This window comes from Callithrix jacchus, chromosome 8 (assembly GCF_049354715.1).
Source record: "Callithrix jacchus isolate 240 chromosome 8, calJac240_pri, whole genome shotgun sequence".
Lineage (NCBI taxonomy): Eukaryota > Metazoa > Chordata > Mammalia > Primates > Cebidae > Callithrix > Callithrix jacchus.
The window spans coordinates 69,740,615-69,755,953 of record NC_133509.1 but is presented as its reverse complement, the minus strand read 5'-3'; the positions used below and the strand labels follow the sequence as shown (position 1 = coordinate 69,755,953).

Below are 15,339 nucleotides of genomic sequence, written 5' to 3'. Positions count from 1 at the left end.
ACCATCTCTTAAATTAAAAAAAAAAAAGAGGCCGGGCGCGGTGGCTCAAGCCTGTAATCCCAGCACTTTGGGAGGCCGAGGCGGGTGGATCACAAGGTCAACAGATCGAGACCATCCTGATCAACATGGTGAAACCCCGTCTCTACTAAAAATACAAAAAATTAGCTGGGCACGGTGGCGCGTGCCTGTAATCCCAGCTACTCCGGAGGCTGAGGCAGGAGAATTGCCTGAACCCAGGAGGCGGAGGTTGTGGTGAGCCGAGATCGCGCCATTGCACTCCAGCCTGGGTAACAAGAACGAAACTCCGTCTCAAAAAAAAAAAAAAAAGAATGGACACAACTTGCCCACTTCATGTGAGCTAACACTCAAGCAGGTAATTACCTTAAGGACACCAAACCCAAAGATTTACAACTAGTAAAATATAGTTCTTTCCTTCAAAGCTAGGGGTAGTGGTTTCTGTGTTCAAGCAGTTATTTCCTGGACCTCCCTATGTGTAAAGCATATGGTAGGTATCACAGCCACAGAATTTTAAGCCATAGTCCCTGCCTTTAGTAAGGGAGTACCCCCCTTTATTTTGTCACTCAGGCTGGAGTGCAGTGGCACAATTTTGGCTCACTGCAACCTCCGCCTCCCAGGTTCAAGCAATTATCCTGCCTTAGCCTCCTGAATACCTTGGATTACAGGTGCCTGTGACCACGCCTGGTTAAGTTTTGTATTTTTAGTAGAGAGAGGGTTTCACCATGTTGGCCAGGCTGGTCTCAAACTCTTGACCTCAGGTGATCTGCCCACCTCAGCCACCCAAAGTGTTGGGATTACAGTCATGAGCCACCGTGCCCAGCCCCCAATATTTTCTTATGTAACTATCAAGACTAAGAAAACATATATCCTGGCTCTACACTATTGGATGGGTTATACATTTTTTTTTCCGTTAATAAATATTTCATAGTTAGCTGAAGAATATGCCCAACATTTATTTTCATCCATCATAAAGTAGCTCATATTTGAAAACTTGAAAAATGAAAGAACAAACTGCTCACAGCTCACTACCCAAAGATTGTTAATGTCTATTTACCAGTCTTTCTGTTCTATGTATTTTTATTTTTTACAAATCAATAGGTCTTTTACATCATTTAAATAACACAAATAGGTCTTAGGAATCATCTGGCATCTTGTTTCCGTAGCTGGACAACTCTTAGATCTTATTCATTAGCTTGCTGAACAGTTCCTTTTTCAGAGACATAGATACCATCCAAAATTTTCCTGATACCCTTGTTTTTAACTGTTGTGGCTTGCTGAATCAAAGCCTCTGAATTTGAAACAAGCTCAATGTCATTTCCTTCAAGAATTAATTCATCTTTCTGGGCTTGAGTTACTGAACAAGCAACATGTGGTCTCATCCGAACCCTGCGGATATATTTTTCATCCAAGGAATTTCAGATTTCAACAAGAGACCCATTCTCGTGAATAACAATGTTGATGGGGAAGTGAGCATAAGAGACCTCATCTTGTAAGGGTAGCCCAGCGTAACACCTGTGATCATGTTCTGTACATGAATACAAATAGTCTGAACAGCAGCCAGTTCCTTTCTGTTTCCCCAGAGCCTCTTTTTTCCTTTCGAAGAAGGCTGAGTTCTACATTGATGTGATTGAAGTCCCTCTGCAGGGTTCCTCTGGGGCCTTTCACAATAACCATGTGTCCCTTCAGAGTAATGTCACCATTTTCTGGAATGTCAAGTCTGATTGCTGAGAATGGTATTCATTCTCACAGTAGACATGGCAAAGGCAGCTATTCCATGTATTTTCAAACATAGTATTATAAGCTGTTTTACAAGTTGGGCTAGTAATCACAAGCAAACATCTACACTAGTAAACTTTGATTCATGGATTCAAATAGCTCGAAAGACATAGGCTGGGTGTGGTGGCTCAGGCCTGTAATCCCAGCACTTTAGGAGACCTAGGCAAGAGGACTGCTTGAGGCCAGGAGTTCAAGACCAGCCTGGGCAACACAGCAAGACCCCCGTCTCTAAATAACGATAATAATAATACAATTATTAAAAAATTTCAAACAAAATCTATTTCTGATACTGATTGCTTAAGTTTCCAGGCAACTGGGAAAACACGGCTTAAAGATAAATACAGTTGGGTCTTCATAGCTATATCCTGGTTCAGATAAATGGCTTTGAGTTTACTAATAATATATTAAAGACAGGGCCCAAGGAAGAGCAGAAAAACCTATCTTGAACTACTGTGGGGCACCATCTTGTGGCTGAGAAGTCTCCAGTCAAAGCAGCTCAATGAAAACAAAGGAAAATAAGTGAAAGACACGGGGAAAAAGATGAGTGTGCAGCAAAAAGGCACTGGCCTGAAACTCCATGAGAGTCCAGCCATGAACCCACTTCCTCTGGGGTAAATTCCAAGGCTGGATCCAGTGGGCTGAGTCAGGGTCACAGGTATATTTAAAATAGTTTTTTTAAAAGGAGAGAAAATTCAACTTAAAATTCTATCTTAGATCAAAAATAAAACCAGGAAGGAAAATGGAGTAGATGTACTTCTCCTTTTGTCTCCCACTAAGTGTAACTAAAAACCTTCGACACTATATATAAAATAAACTTAAGAAGACTTTGAAAGATAGAGGGAAAACTGGCAAACTGGCTGGGGACCTCAATACACAAGAACTGACATGGTGATGAGTTCCCTGGGTTTTCTTTTTGCCATATATATCCCAGAAATAGAGCTGAAGCAGCTGTCAACCTAGAAATGACAATGTGTACAGACAAAAAAAACCCAGCAGGCCAGGAGTGGTGGCTCACGCCTGTAATTCCAGCACTTTGGGAGGACAAGGCAGGCGGATCATGAGGTCAGGAGATTAAGACCATCCTGGCCAACATGGTGAAACCCTATCTCTACTAAAAATACAAAAATTAGCTGGGTGTGGCAGCATGTGCCTGTAGTCCTAGCTACTTGAGAGGCTGAGGCAGGAGAATGGCTTGAACCTGGGAGGCGAAGGTTGCAGTAAATCGAGATTGTGTCACTGCACTCCAGCCTGGGTGACAGAGCAAGACTCAGTCTCAAAAAAACCACCACCACCACCACCAGCAAAAAACTAACAAAGCCTTGTTCTCTCTAGTCAAAAGACCAGGAAAGAGGCAGTCTTAGTCAGAAAACTTGGTAAAAAAAAAAAATAATAATAACATCAGTAGACTATGATGCTGTGTATGTGTGTGTATCTGTGTGTATATAAAACAACTAGAGTTGGCTGGGCACGGTAGTTCATACCTGTAATCCCACACTTTGGGAGGACAAGTTGGGTGGATTGCTTGAGTTCAGGAGTTTGAGACCAGCCTGGGAAACAAAGCAAGACCTTGTCTCTACTAAAAATAAAAAAAATTAGTTGGGCATGGTGGTGTGCACCTGTGGTCCCAGCTACTCTGGAGGCTGAAGTGGGAGGATCCCTTGGGCCCAGTAGATCAATGCTGCAGTGAGCTATGATAATGCCACCAAACTCCAGCCTGTGCAACAGAGTGAGATCCTATCTGAAAAAACCCCACCAAAAAAAACAAAAACAAAAACACCTATAATGACCATTATTAAAAATACTATACAAAGAGATACACTCAAAAATACTATATATTTTGTTTTATTTTATTTATTTTTTGAGACAGAATCTCACTGTCCCCCAGGCTGGAGTGCACAGGTGTAATCTCAGCTCACTGCAACCTCCACCTCCTGGGTTCAAGTAATTTTCTTACCTCAGCCTCCCAAATAGCTGGGATTACAGGCATGCAGCACCATGCCCAGTCATTTTTTTTTTTTTTTTTTTTTTTTTTTGGTATTTTTAGTAGAGACAGAGTTTCACCATATTGGCCAGGCTGGTCTTGAACTCCTGACCTCAGGTGATCTGCCAGCCTCAGCCTCCCAAAGTGTGGGATTACAGACGTGAGCCACTGTGCCCAGCCAAAAACACTACAGATTTTAAAAAGCCATCATAGAGAAATAAAAATGGAATTCTAAAAAAGTTCAGTAGTCCACAGGAAGGAAGGAAAAGTAAAGCAGAGACAAAACACAGAAAACAAAAAATAAATGGCAAGTAGAAGCCCTAACATATCAATAACAATATGACGTAGAAAAAGTCTACATATACTACTTGGCCAGGCACGGTGGCTCACGTCTGTAATCCCACACTTTGGGAGGCTGAGGTAGGCAGATCACCTCAGGTCAGGAGTTCAAGACCAGCCTGGCCAACATGGTGAAACACTGTCTCTACTAAAAATACAAAAACTTAGTCAAATGCATGCAAATGGTGCACGCCTGTGGTCCGAGCTACTCTGGAGGCTGAGGCAGGAGAATTGCTTGAACCCATGAGACAGAGGTTGCAGTGAGCCAAGATCACGCCACTGCACTCCAGCGTGGGCGACAGAGCGAGACTTCAACACAAAATAAAATAAAATGTCTACATATATAAATTAAAATACAGAGGCTGGCAGAGTGTATTAAAAAACATGACCCAACTACATGCTATCTAAAAGAAACTCACTTCGAATTAACTATATAGACTGGTGAAAAGTAGAAGAATGGAAAAAGTTAAATAGCACATGCAAATGATGAAAGGAAAGCTGGAATGGCTACAATATTGTATAGACTTCAGAACAGAGAAAATTACCAGAGACACAAAAGTCATTATATAATGATGTCTTTCATTATATAATGATGATGACCCTAAAAGGGTCAATCTAAGAAAACATAGCAATCTTTTTTTTTGTCTTTTAATTTTTTTTCCAACTTGGGTTGTCACCAAGAAAACATAGCAATCTTAAATGTGTGTACCAGACAAGAGCTATACATTTGTGAAAGCAAAAGCTGACAGAACCAAAAGGAGAAATAGCCAAATCTACAATTACAGTTGGAGACCTCAACACTCCTCTGTCAACAATTGAGAGAACAACCATACAGGAAATCAGCAAGTATCTAGAAGAACTCAGCATCACCATCCAGTTCATGAATTGGAAAGCTATAGCCGTAAAGGCAAAGGAAGTAGAATAGATAAAACCATTTTGAAAAGAAAGGATGAAGTTGAAAAATCAGTCTACCTCATTTTAGTCCTTCTAACACAGCTATGGTAATCTAAATTGTCTGATAACAGTGGAAGGATACATTCTGGAGATTGGACCACATAGCAGAACAAAATAAACTGTACGTGGTTCATTCTAGAGCATATCTAAAATTCCAAACTGATCCCAGAACTAATGCCTCCTGAGTTCCCAATACCCCAAGCTTAATCTAAAATAAGATACCACTCTGCCCCGCACCCCCCCCACCCCCACCATCTGCCCCATCCCACACAAGACATCACTGGTCCTCCATAGTGATACCTTCCCTTACTGATAAGGAGTACACTTGGCCCAGACTTCTGGAATGGGAAGATGGAGGCTTTCTCAAGCCAGACTCATCATCTTAGAATTCTTTTTTTTCTCTCTTCTGATTTGGGGTTTTGTTTACAATATTTCCAACTATTTTACCTTTCCTTTCCACGAAATCATTTTTCCTTGAAATATGTCTCTTTTCACCACTGTAGTTTCTTTATTCAGATTACTAGCAGGGTTAAATTTTAATTTTCTGTCTACTGTTTTTCCTCAAGATGATTAAGGATAATTCTGAAAACCAGAAGAATAAAAACGTATTTGTCAGGTATGGTGGCTCATGCCTGTAATCCCAGCTTTGAGAAGCCAAGGTGGGAGGACTGCTTGAACCCAGGAGTTCGAGACCAGCCTGAGCAACATAGTGAGACCCTGTCTCAAAAAAACAAACATATTTCAGATTAATATTTGGTGTAAACTTTTTCTGGTTTGGCTTCTGCTGTAATTTGGCTTATCTCCAGTAGAAGGAGATAGGAGGGTTTTTTTTTGTATTCATATCTGACACATTAACTTTTGGCATGAAACTGATGAAAAGTAGTTCCTGAGCTTAGGGTAAAAATAGAGTTGGCAGGGCTACATGGGTCAGAAATAACTGTAGGGATGCTCCGGAAATAGAAAAGCTGCCTGGGAGGTAAGAGAGGCTAGTGAGAGCAAGAGCTTTTCTGAATAATCCTAAACAGCAACTGTTAACTTCCTTTCCCTGTGCTTATATCTTTTCACCTCCTCCTCTGCAGTCTATGGCACTTCCTGGGGTTGTGTGGAGTGTAGCTGTTCAAAAACTCTAAAGCCTTTGGGATCTGATGTCTATAGAAATTAGAAATTCTATGTCAGTTCCTCAGCAAGATAACTATCAATATATCTCATTTATAAGAACATTCATTATGGGATACCTCCAGGAAAGAACTTAAAAACTGTTTTAGAAGCAACCCAAATGTCGATTTCTGAAAGATGAATCGATCAATAAAATGTGGTATATACATATAGTAGATTATTATTCAGCCTTAGAAAGGAATGAAATTCTAATACATGCTACAACATGGATGAACTAAGTGAAAACTATGTGAAAGAAGCCAGACACTAACAGACAGATATTGAATGATTCTACTTATATAAGTTACCTAAAGTAGTCAAATTCATAGAGACAGCATAGAATGGTGGTTGTAAGGTGCAGCAGGGAGAGGAGAATGAGGAGCTATTGTTTAAGTGATACAGAGTTTCAGTTTGGGAAGATGAGAAAAGTCTGAAGGTGAATGGCGGCAATAGTTGCACAACAACATGAAGTACTTAAATGCCACTGAACTAACTGTACTGAAAAAGTTAAAATGGTCAGTTTTATGTTAAATATATTTTACAACAGTAAAAGATTTTATCAGGCCAGAGGCGGTGGCTCACGCCTGTAATGCCAGCACTTTGGGAGGCTGAGGTGGGTGAATCACTTGAGGTCAGGAGTTTGAGACCAGCCTGGCCAACATGGTGGAATCCAGTCCCTACTAAAAATACAAAAAAATTAGCTGGGTATGGTGGCAGGCGCCTGTAGTTCCAGATACTTGGGAGGCTGAGGCAGGAGAATTGCTTAAACCTGGGAGGAGGAGGTTGCAGTAAACGGAGATGGTGCCCCTACACTGTAGCCTGAGCAACAAAGTGAGACTCAGTCTCAAAACAGAAAAAAAAGACTTTACCGTAAAAATTTTAAGTATAAACAAAAGTTGGCAGACTAGCATAATGAACTGCCATGTACCCATCACTCAGCTGCAATAATTATCAGCTCATGGCCAATCCAATTTCAACTATATACCCATTCACTTCCTTCCCCCAGATGATTTTGAAACAAATCCCAGACACATCATTTTACCTGTAAATATGTTGGAATGCATTTCTAAATATAAGAATGCTTTAAAAGATAAGCACAGGGCTGGGTGTGGTGGCTCATGCCTGTAATCCCAGCACTTTGGGAGGCTGAGGTGGCCTGGCCAACATGGTAAAATCCCATCTCTACTAAAAATACAAAAATTAGCTGGGCGTGGTGGTGGGCACCTGTAATTCCAGCTGCTCAGGAGGCTGAGGCAGGAGAATCACTTGAGCCTGGAAGGCAGAGGTTGCAGTGAGCCAAGATTGTGCCATTGCACTCCTGCATGGGCAACGCAGCAAGACTCTGTCTCAAAAAAAAAGGCTAAGCACAGGCCATGCTCAGTGGCTCTCGCCTGTAATCCCAGCTCTTTGGGAGGACGAGGCAGGCAGATCACTTGAGGTCAAGAGTTTGAGGCCAGCCTGGCCAATTTGGTGAAACCTCATCTCTACTAAAAATACAAAATAATTAGCTGGGTGTGGTGGCGTGCGCCCATAATTCCAGCTACTCAGGAGCCTGAGGCAGGAGAATCGCTTGAACTTTGGAGACAGAGATTGCAGTAAGCCGAGATTGCGCCACTGCACTCTAGCCTGGGCAACAGAGAGAGATTTCGTCTCAAAGAAAAAAAAAAGATAAGTACAATAATATCACATCTTAAAAAATGAACAATTCCTTAATTTCAAATATCCAATCAGTGTTCATATTTCTTTTTCTTTTTTTTTTTTTGAGACGGAGTTTCACTCTCTCACCCAGGCTGGAGTGCAGTGGCATGATCTCGGCTCACTGCAACCTCTGCCTCCTGGGTTCAAGTGATTCTTATGCCTCAGCCTCCCAAACAGCTGGGATTACAGGCGTGAGCCACTGTGCCCATCCTGATAAAATATTTTATTGTTGTAAAATATATTTAACATAAAATTTATGTAACATAAATATTATATGTAACAATTGTAACTCATATTTGAGTCACAGTTGTTTTTGAATAAGCATCTAAAAAAGTCCCATACATTGAAATTGCCTGATATCTCTTTTAAGATTCTGTATAAGCTCTTTCTCCATTTATGTTTTCTCCCTTATAGTTTAAGGCATATGTTTGCTTATACAGAATTTCCTCCATTTAGATTTGACTGATTACATCCCTAAAGTATCACATAACAGAGTCTACAGTCTTCTATGCTTCTGGTAAACTGGTAGTTGAATCTAGAGGCTGGGTTTGGTGGTGCATGCGTGTAGTCCCAGCTACTTGGGATGCTGAGGTAGGAGGATTGCTTGAGCCCTGCAGTTCAAATGTAGCCTGAGCAACACAAGACGACCCTATCTCTTAATAAAATAAAATATTATGGTCCTGATGAAGTGAAAAGTCCAGTTCACTTATCAAACATTAACAAGAACCTCCTCTGTAAGTCTCTAGGCATGGAGCATTTGGGATACAGATATAAAAACACAATTATCCCTAACCTCAAGGACTTTGCAGTCAAATGATTATAACATAATGAATGCATTAAAATGGAACACAAAGGATTGTACTTCAATCAGACTGTGGATGATGAGGGTGGCCAGGAAATCATCACAGAGGAAGTGACAGCTGAGCTGAGTTTTCAGATGAACTAGCTCAGCAAGGAATGGGAATTTCCAAGGACAAGAACAGCAAGTTGAAGGTGGGGGCTCTTTATTAGCACACTAATAAAGGAACTGCAAGGTGTCTAAATGTGACTCAAGCAGAAGTGTGGGAGGATGGCAGGGGACGTGCCAGAAATAAGACTGGTAATGAATGCAAGGGTTAGATCTCAGGGGTCTTTATAAGAAGTCTTTTCCTGCCTGAAAGCAATGTTGCCGGGGCCGAGGGGCGGGAGATGGGGGAAGCGGCGGAATCAAAGGATTTAAAACAGAAGAGTGACATGACTACCATTTTAGATTGTGGACTGCATGAAGGCTGGGCTAGAAAAGGGAGATCAATTAGGAGGCTTCTGCAGTAATGCAGGCAAGAGATAATGAGAAAATTGGCTATAAAGAGGAAGAGAACAGACCCCTCTGGGAGTTAGTAAAGCAGAGCTGAGCAGGCTTAGTCACTGACTGGATGTGGGAAATAAGGAGAGGGACAAAGCAAGACAGTTTGGACAGCTGGATAGATGATGGTACGAAGACACAGTCTATGAGAGGAGGAGCTTTTCATATCCCAAGGTGGGAGAGATCTAGTAGGCAGCCAGTTATGTGGCTCTACCACTTAGTAGAGGGATCTGGGCTGCAGATAAACATTTGGGAGTCATTCAGGGAACACACAATGGCAGGTGCCATCAGAGAGTAGATGAGCAGTAACAGGATAGGTTAAAAATCTGGAGGGAAGATAGTGAAGGATGACACCATTGGAATACCATTATTTAAAGGAAGGGGTGCTAAGAAAAGCTTATAACAGAGACTAAGGCATGACCAAAAAGATAAAAAACCAGGAGATAGTGGTCTCTCAGAGAGAGACTATAAGGAGCATTTCAAGAAGGAGGGAGCAGCTGTGTAGCAGTGCTACGGGGACACCATGTAAGATAAGAACCAATGTGTGGCCTGTGACCAGGGGGCAGGAGTGAGATTCAAGTTGGTTCCCTAAATCCTATATAAGGATGCACAGTTTGCTTTGCCTGGAGAGACTCTGTCCTACAAGTACAGCTCTATTTTGTCTGAGCAAACAATCAGTTCTGCTCTTCATTTCAGATACTTAGTGTTGTGGCCTCTTCCAAATCCAACCCCCAGAAGCTTTACTGTGAAGGGAGAAAGGTTGGTTTTTTCTTTTGAAACAGTCTCATTCTGTTGTCCAGGCTGGAGGACTGCAATGAACAAATCATAGCTCACTGCAGCTCACTCACAGCTCAACCTCCTGGGCTCAAGTGATTCTCTCGCCTAAGCCTCCTGAGTAGCTGGGACTCAGGAGGCTTAGGTGCACACCACAATATCTGGCTAATTTTTGCATAATTTGTAGAGATGGGGTTTCACCATGTTGCCTAGGCTGGTCTGGACTTCCTGATCTCAAGCAGTCTGCCTGCCTTGGCCTCCCAAGGTACTGGGATTACAGGTGTGAGCCACTGCACCGGAGCAGCAGAAAGTTTCTAGATTTTTTTAAGGATGGAAGAGACTTGAGAATATTTATATTCTGATCAGAAAAAGCAAGTAGCAAGGTAGATGCTGAGGATATGGGGACAGAAAGGAAAACAAGGTTCGTGAGAAAGCAGGGGACACAATCTAGAGAACAGGTAGAGAGAACACTTCTTGCCACCGAGATGGAAGGATAAGGGTGGGTCTAGACACAGGAGAGTCTGATTGTGTGGTTTGTGTGTAGGTGTGTGTATGTAGACATGTGAACTCGTTTATCCTGATATTTTCTATTTTCTGTGTGCAACAGGAGGCAAGTCATCGGCAGAGGGATGGTGGAGGGGGTGGAGTAGGAGGCTTGAGGGCAACAGTGCAGATGAGATATAGTTGGTGTGGGGACTGGGAGAGGGAGCTGACTGCAGACACGTAGAGGGTAAAGCCCAGGCATGGCTGGAGAGCAGTCACGCCTACAGGAAGTAGCAGTTAGCCCAGTGGGAGATTTACAGGGCTCAGCATCCTGCCTGCACCATGAAAGAAGGCAACTGAAAGACAGCCAGTGAAGATAATGACTACTTTCTTTTTATTTTTTTGTTCTGTTTTGTGTTTGAAACAGGGTTTCACTCTGTCACCCAGGCTGGAGTATAGCAGTGGCACAAACATGGCTCACTCCCCTACCCCTACCTCTATGTCCTGGGCTCAAACCATCCTCCTGCTTCAGCCTCCTGAGGAGCTGGGACCACAGGCATGTGCCCCTATACCCGGCTAATTTTTTTCTTTTTTAGAAATGAGGTCTCACCATGTTACTCAGGCTAGACTTGAACTCCTAGGCTTAAGCAATCCTCCCACCTCGGCCTCCCAAAGTGTGGGCCATGATTGACTTCTGGTTTCATGTTAACATTTGACCAAAATAATATTCTGATTTCATGTTAATATTTGACCAAAATATTTGTACTTTCTAGTAGAAACATAATTGAAACATCTGTCATCTAATATCATTCTTCCTATTTATTTACTATTAGTAATTGGAGATACGATTCTAAATTTATATTTACATCAGTTTAGGATCCGTGGTTTTGTGTTCTGGTCCAAGGTAGGATTCCTCAAGTACCGTCTTGCCTGCACCTGTGCCTCCCCTACTCCTCCACTAACCTTATAGTGTTATTAAAATTTATCAAGTCTCCAAGAGCGATGGCTCACGCCTATAATCCCAGCACTTTGGGAGGCTGAAGCGGGTGGATCACGAGGTTAGGAAATCAGCCTGGCCAACATGGTGATACCCCGACTCTACTAAAAATACAAAAATTAGCCAGGCATGGTGGCAGTGCCTGCAATCCCAGCTACTCGGGAAGCTGAGGCAGAAGAATTGCTTGAACCTGGGAGGTGGAGATTGAAATGAGCCGAGATTGTGCCACTGCACTCCAGCCTGGACAACAGAGCAAGACTCTGTCTTGGGGGGGAAAAAAAAAATCAAGTCATCATTAACAAAAATATTGAACATTATTCACATACATTTTTTTGTAAAGATGAAATTATCTTTGATCGTTTTCTATTATTTCTCACAGCAATTTATGAGGGAAGTCAGCAGTGTTTTCTCATTTAGACAATAAGGAAGCTAAAGGAAAGAGAAATTAGGGACTTAGTCAAGGTGTTGCTACGTGGTAATTAAATAAAGGATCTTGTTTTTGCAATTGTGAATTGTGCTGCTATAAACTTGCATGCACAAGTATCTTTTTCACATAATGACTTCCATGCCCATCAATCGACAGGTAGATAAAGCAACTGTGGTGTGTATATATATATATATATATATATATATATATATATATATATATATATATATATTATGGAACACTACTCAGCCATAAAAAGGAATGAATTAATGGCATTATCAGCGACATGGATGAAATTGGAGATGACTATTCTAAGTGAAATAACTCAAGAATGGAAAACCAATCATCAAATGTTCTCACTCACAAGTGGGAGCTAAGCTATGAAAATGCAAAGGCAAAACAATGACACAGTGGACTTTGGGGATTTAGGGGGAAAGAGTGGGAAGGGGTTAAGGGATAAAAAAACTACAAATTGTGTGCAGTGATGGGTGAACCAAAATCTCACAAATCACCACTAAAGAACTTAATCATGTCTTCAGTGAGGTTGTGTTTTTTATTCTAAAAAAAAAAGAAAAAGAAAAAAGAGTGGGGCACGGTGGCTCACGCCTATAATCCCAGCACTTTGGGAGGCCGAGGCGGGTGGATCATGAGGTCAAGAGATCGAGACCATCCTGGTCAACAAGGTGAAACCCCGTCTCTACTAAAAATACAAAAATTAGCTGGGCATGGTGGTGCGCGCCTGTAGTCCCAGCTACTCGAGAGGTTGAGGCAGGAGAATTGCTTGAACCCAGGAGGCGGAGGTTGCGGTGAGCCGAGATTGTGCCATTGCACTCCAGTCTGGGTAACAACAGCGAAACTCCATCTCAAAAAAAAAAAAAAAGAAAAGAAAAGAAAAAAAAGAAAAAGAAAAAAGAGCCGGGCGTGGTAGCTCACACCTGTAATCCCAGCACTTTGGGAGGCCGAGGCGGGTGGATCATGAGGTCAAAAGATCGAGACCATCTTGGCCAACATAGTGAAACCCCGTCTCCACTAAAAATAACAAAAATTAGCTGGGTGTGGTGGTGTGCGCCTGTAGTCCCAGCTACTCGGAAGGCTGAGGCAGGAGAATTGCTTGAACCCGGGAGGCAGAGGTTGCAGTCAGCCGAAATCGCACTACTGCACTCAAGCCTGGCGCCTGGTGACAAAGTGAGACTCTGTCTCAAAAAAAAAAAAAAAAAAAGAACTTAATCATGAACTAAACACCACCTTTTCCCCAATAACCTATGGAAATAAAAAATTAAAGAAAAAAAGAAAGAAAATGGAGATTAGTCATCCCCCAAAAAATAAAGAATCTCAAAACCACCTGGCTCTCAAGGCAAGTTCTCTCTGGCAATATCTCATTCTTTTAATGACTTCAGGAAACAAACAGAGGCCTATTTGATAAGGTGGTTCAGGGAGGCCATGTGTGAGTGCTTAAGTCCATTTCCTTCCTCAATCTACCTCTCTACCTTCTGGTTAACTTACCTCCCTTTAATGAATCAGTCCAGGGATGGTGAGGAGAAGCTGCACTTTATCTGAGCCTTTGTTAGGGGCAGGCCCCAATTATATTCAGTAGTCTGACACTGCTTGGATAATGCATCAGTGTCATTCCCTGGCAGCTTCTGATGTTATTATTCTATGTGTGAAATGAATCAGTGTAAATAGCTCTTCAGGAACCAGAGGATGTTCACAGATCCCTAAACTCAATAATAATTTTCTTCTCTCTAAAGGACCTGTTGTAGAAGGAGAGTCTGATTAAAGTAGAAACTGTTCTCCCTGAAAATGGTCAGTAGCTGTTATTAGTCCAAATTGGGAGGAGGTAGGGTGTTTGCTGAGCAAGGCACCATGCATTTGAAGGGTGTAAGACATTTTTTCTTTTTTTTTGAGACGGAGTCTTGCTTTGTCACTAGGCTGGCACGTAGTGCCACAATCTTGGCTCACTGCAACCTCCACCTCCCAGATTCAAGCAATTTGCCTGCCTCAGCCTCCAGAGTAGCTGAGACTACAGGCATGTGCCACCACACCCAACTAATTTTTTGTATTTTAGTAGAGATGGAGTTTCACCATGTTGGCCAGGCTGGTCTTGATCTCCTGAACTCATGATCCGCCTGCCTTGGCCTCAGCCTCCCAAAGTGCTGGGATTACCAGCGTGAGACTCCGAGCTCAGCTATCTTTTTTTTTTGAGACCGAGTCTTGCTCTGTTACCCAGGCTAGACTGCAGTGGTGTGATCTTGTCTCACTGGGTTCAGGTGATTCTCCTGACTCAGCCTCCCGAGTAGCTGGGACCATAGGCATGTGCCACCATGCCTGGCTATTTTTTTGTATTTTTGGTACAGACAGGGTTTCGCCACGTTGCCCAGGCTGGTCTCAAACTCCTGACCTCAAGTGATCTGCCCACCTGGACCTCCCAAAGTGCTGGGATTACAGGCATGAGCCACTGTGCCTGGTCCCTTTTCTCGGATAAAACCATGTGAGGGTGCACACCAGGAAAGATGTAAAGTGATTTAGTCTTTGACCTGACTCCTCTTTACATATTCACATAGCTATAGTTCATCATATATTTAAAATTAATTTGCTCTCCTTTCAGACAGTATCTTTAGTTATAAGCTGAGATATTTAAAATTCCATAAAAAAAAGGAAGTTCTTAAAGTAACCATAGGTAACCCACATAGTGTTCGGACATGAAGGATTTCTAATACCAGTTCCATAATTGTTTGGGAGACTAAAGCCAGGATATATACTATCACACTGGTCTTTAAGAAAAAAAAAGCCAGGAAATTTATCTTCATTTTTTTGGTCTTGTTCTGTTATCCAGGCTGCAGTGCAGTGACATAATGATGGCTTATTGTGGTCTCAATCTCTCAGGCGCAAACAATCCTCCCACCTCAGCCTTGCAGGAGCTTTTTTTTTTTTTAGAGATAGGGTCTCATGATGTTGCCCAGGCTGGTCTTGAACTCCTGGGTTCAAGCAATCTTCCTGCCTCTGCTTCCCAAAGTGCTGAGATTATAGGTACAAGCCACTATGCCTAGCCCATCTTCACTTTTTATGTGATTACCTCACTAAGGATAACCTCATAGTAATTTGGGGCTTGAACTGGAATTAATTGTCCTGGGTAGGAATTTTCCTATTTGAGTCTGGCTGGATTTGAGGATATAATGGGGCTAAGTCAAAAGCAGACAAGAGAAAGCAAGAAAAGTAAACATTCTTTCATGTCCATTTATTAATTTTGACAATTATTTCCCACAAACTGAGAGAATGCAAGACCACTTCAGGGACAAACACAATGATTGATGAACTCTCTTGAGGCGGTGTTCCAGAACTCAGGAGATCACAAACATAATGCCTGAAATTGATGCGTTGTACTCGCCACAAAATTG

The 15,339-nt window shown here is 42.2% G+C and overlaps 1 protein-coding gene and 1 pseudogene across 4 annotated transcripts in view; both read right to left on the bottom strand.

The window, feature by feature from the left end:
• Nucleotides 1-15,339, bottom strand: part of PRORP (protein only RNase P catalytic subunit) — a 164,421-nt gene that overhangs the window by 9,868 nt on the left and 139,214 nt on the right. The window lies entirely within an intron of this gene.
• On the bottom strand, nucleotides 1,078-1,917 carry LOC144577387 (large ribosomal subunit protein uL6 pseudogene; annotated as a pseudogene).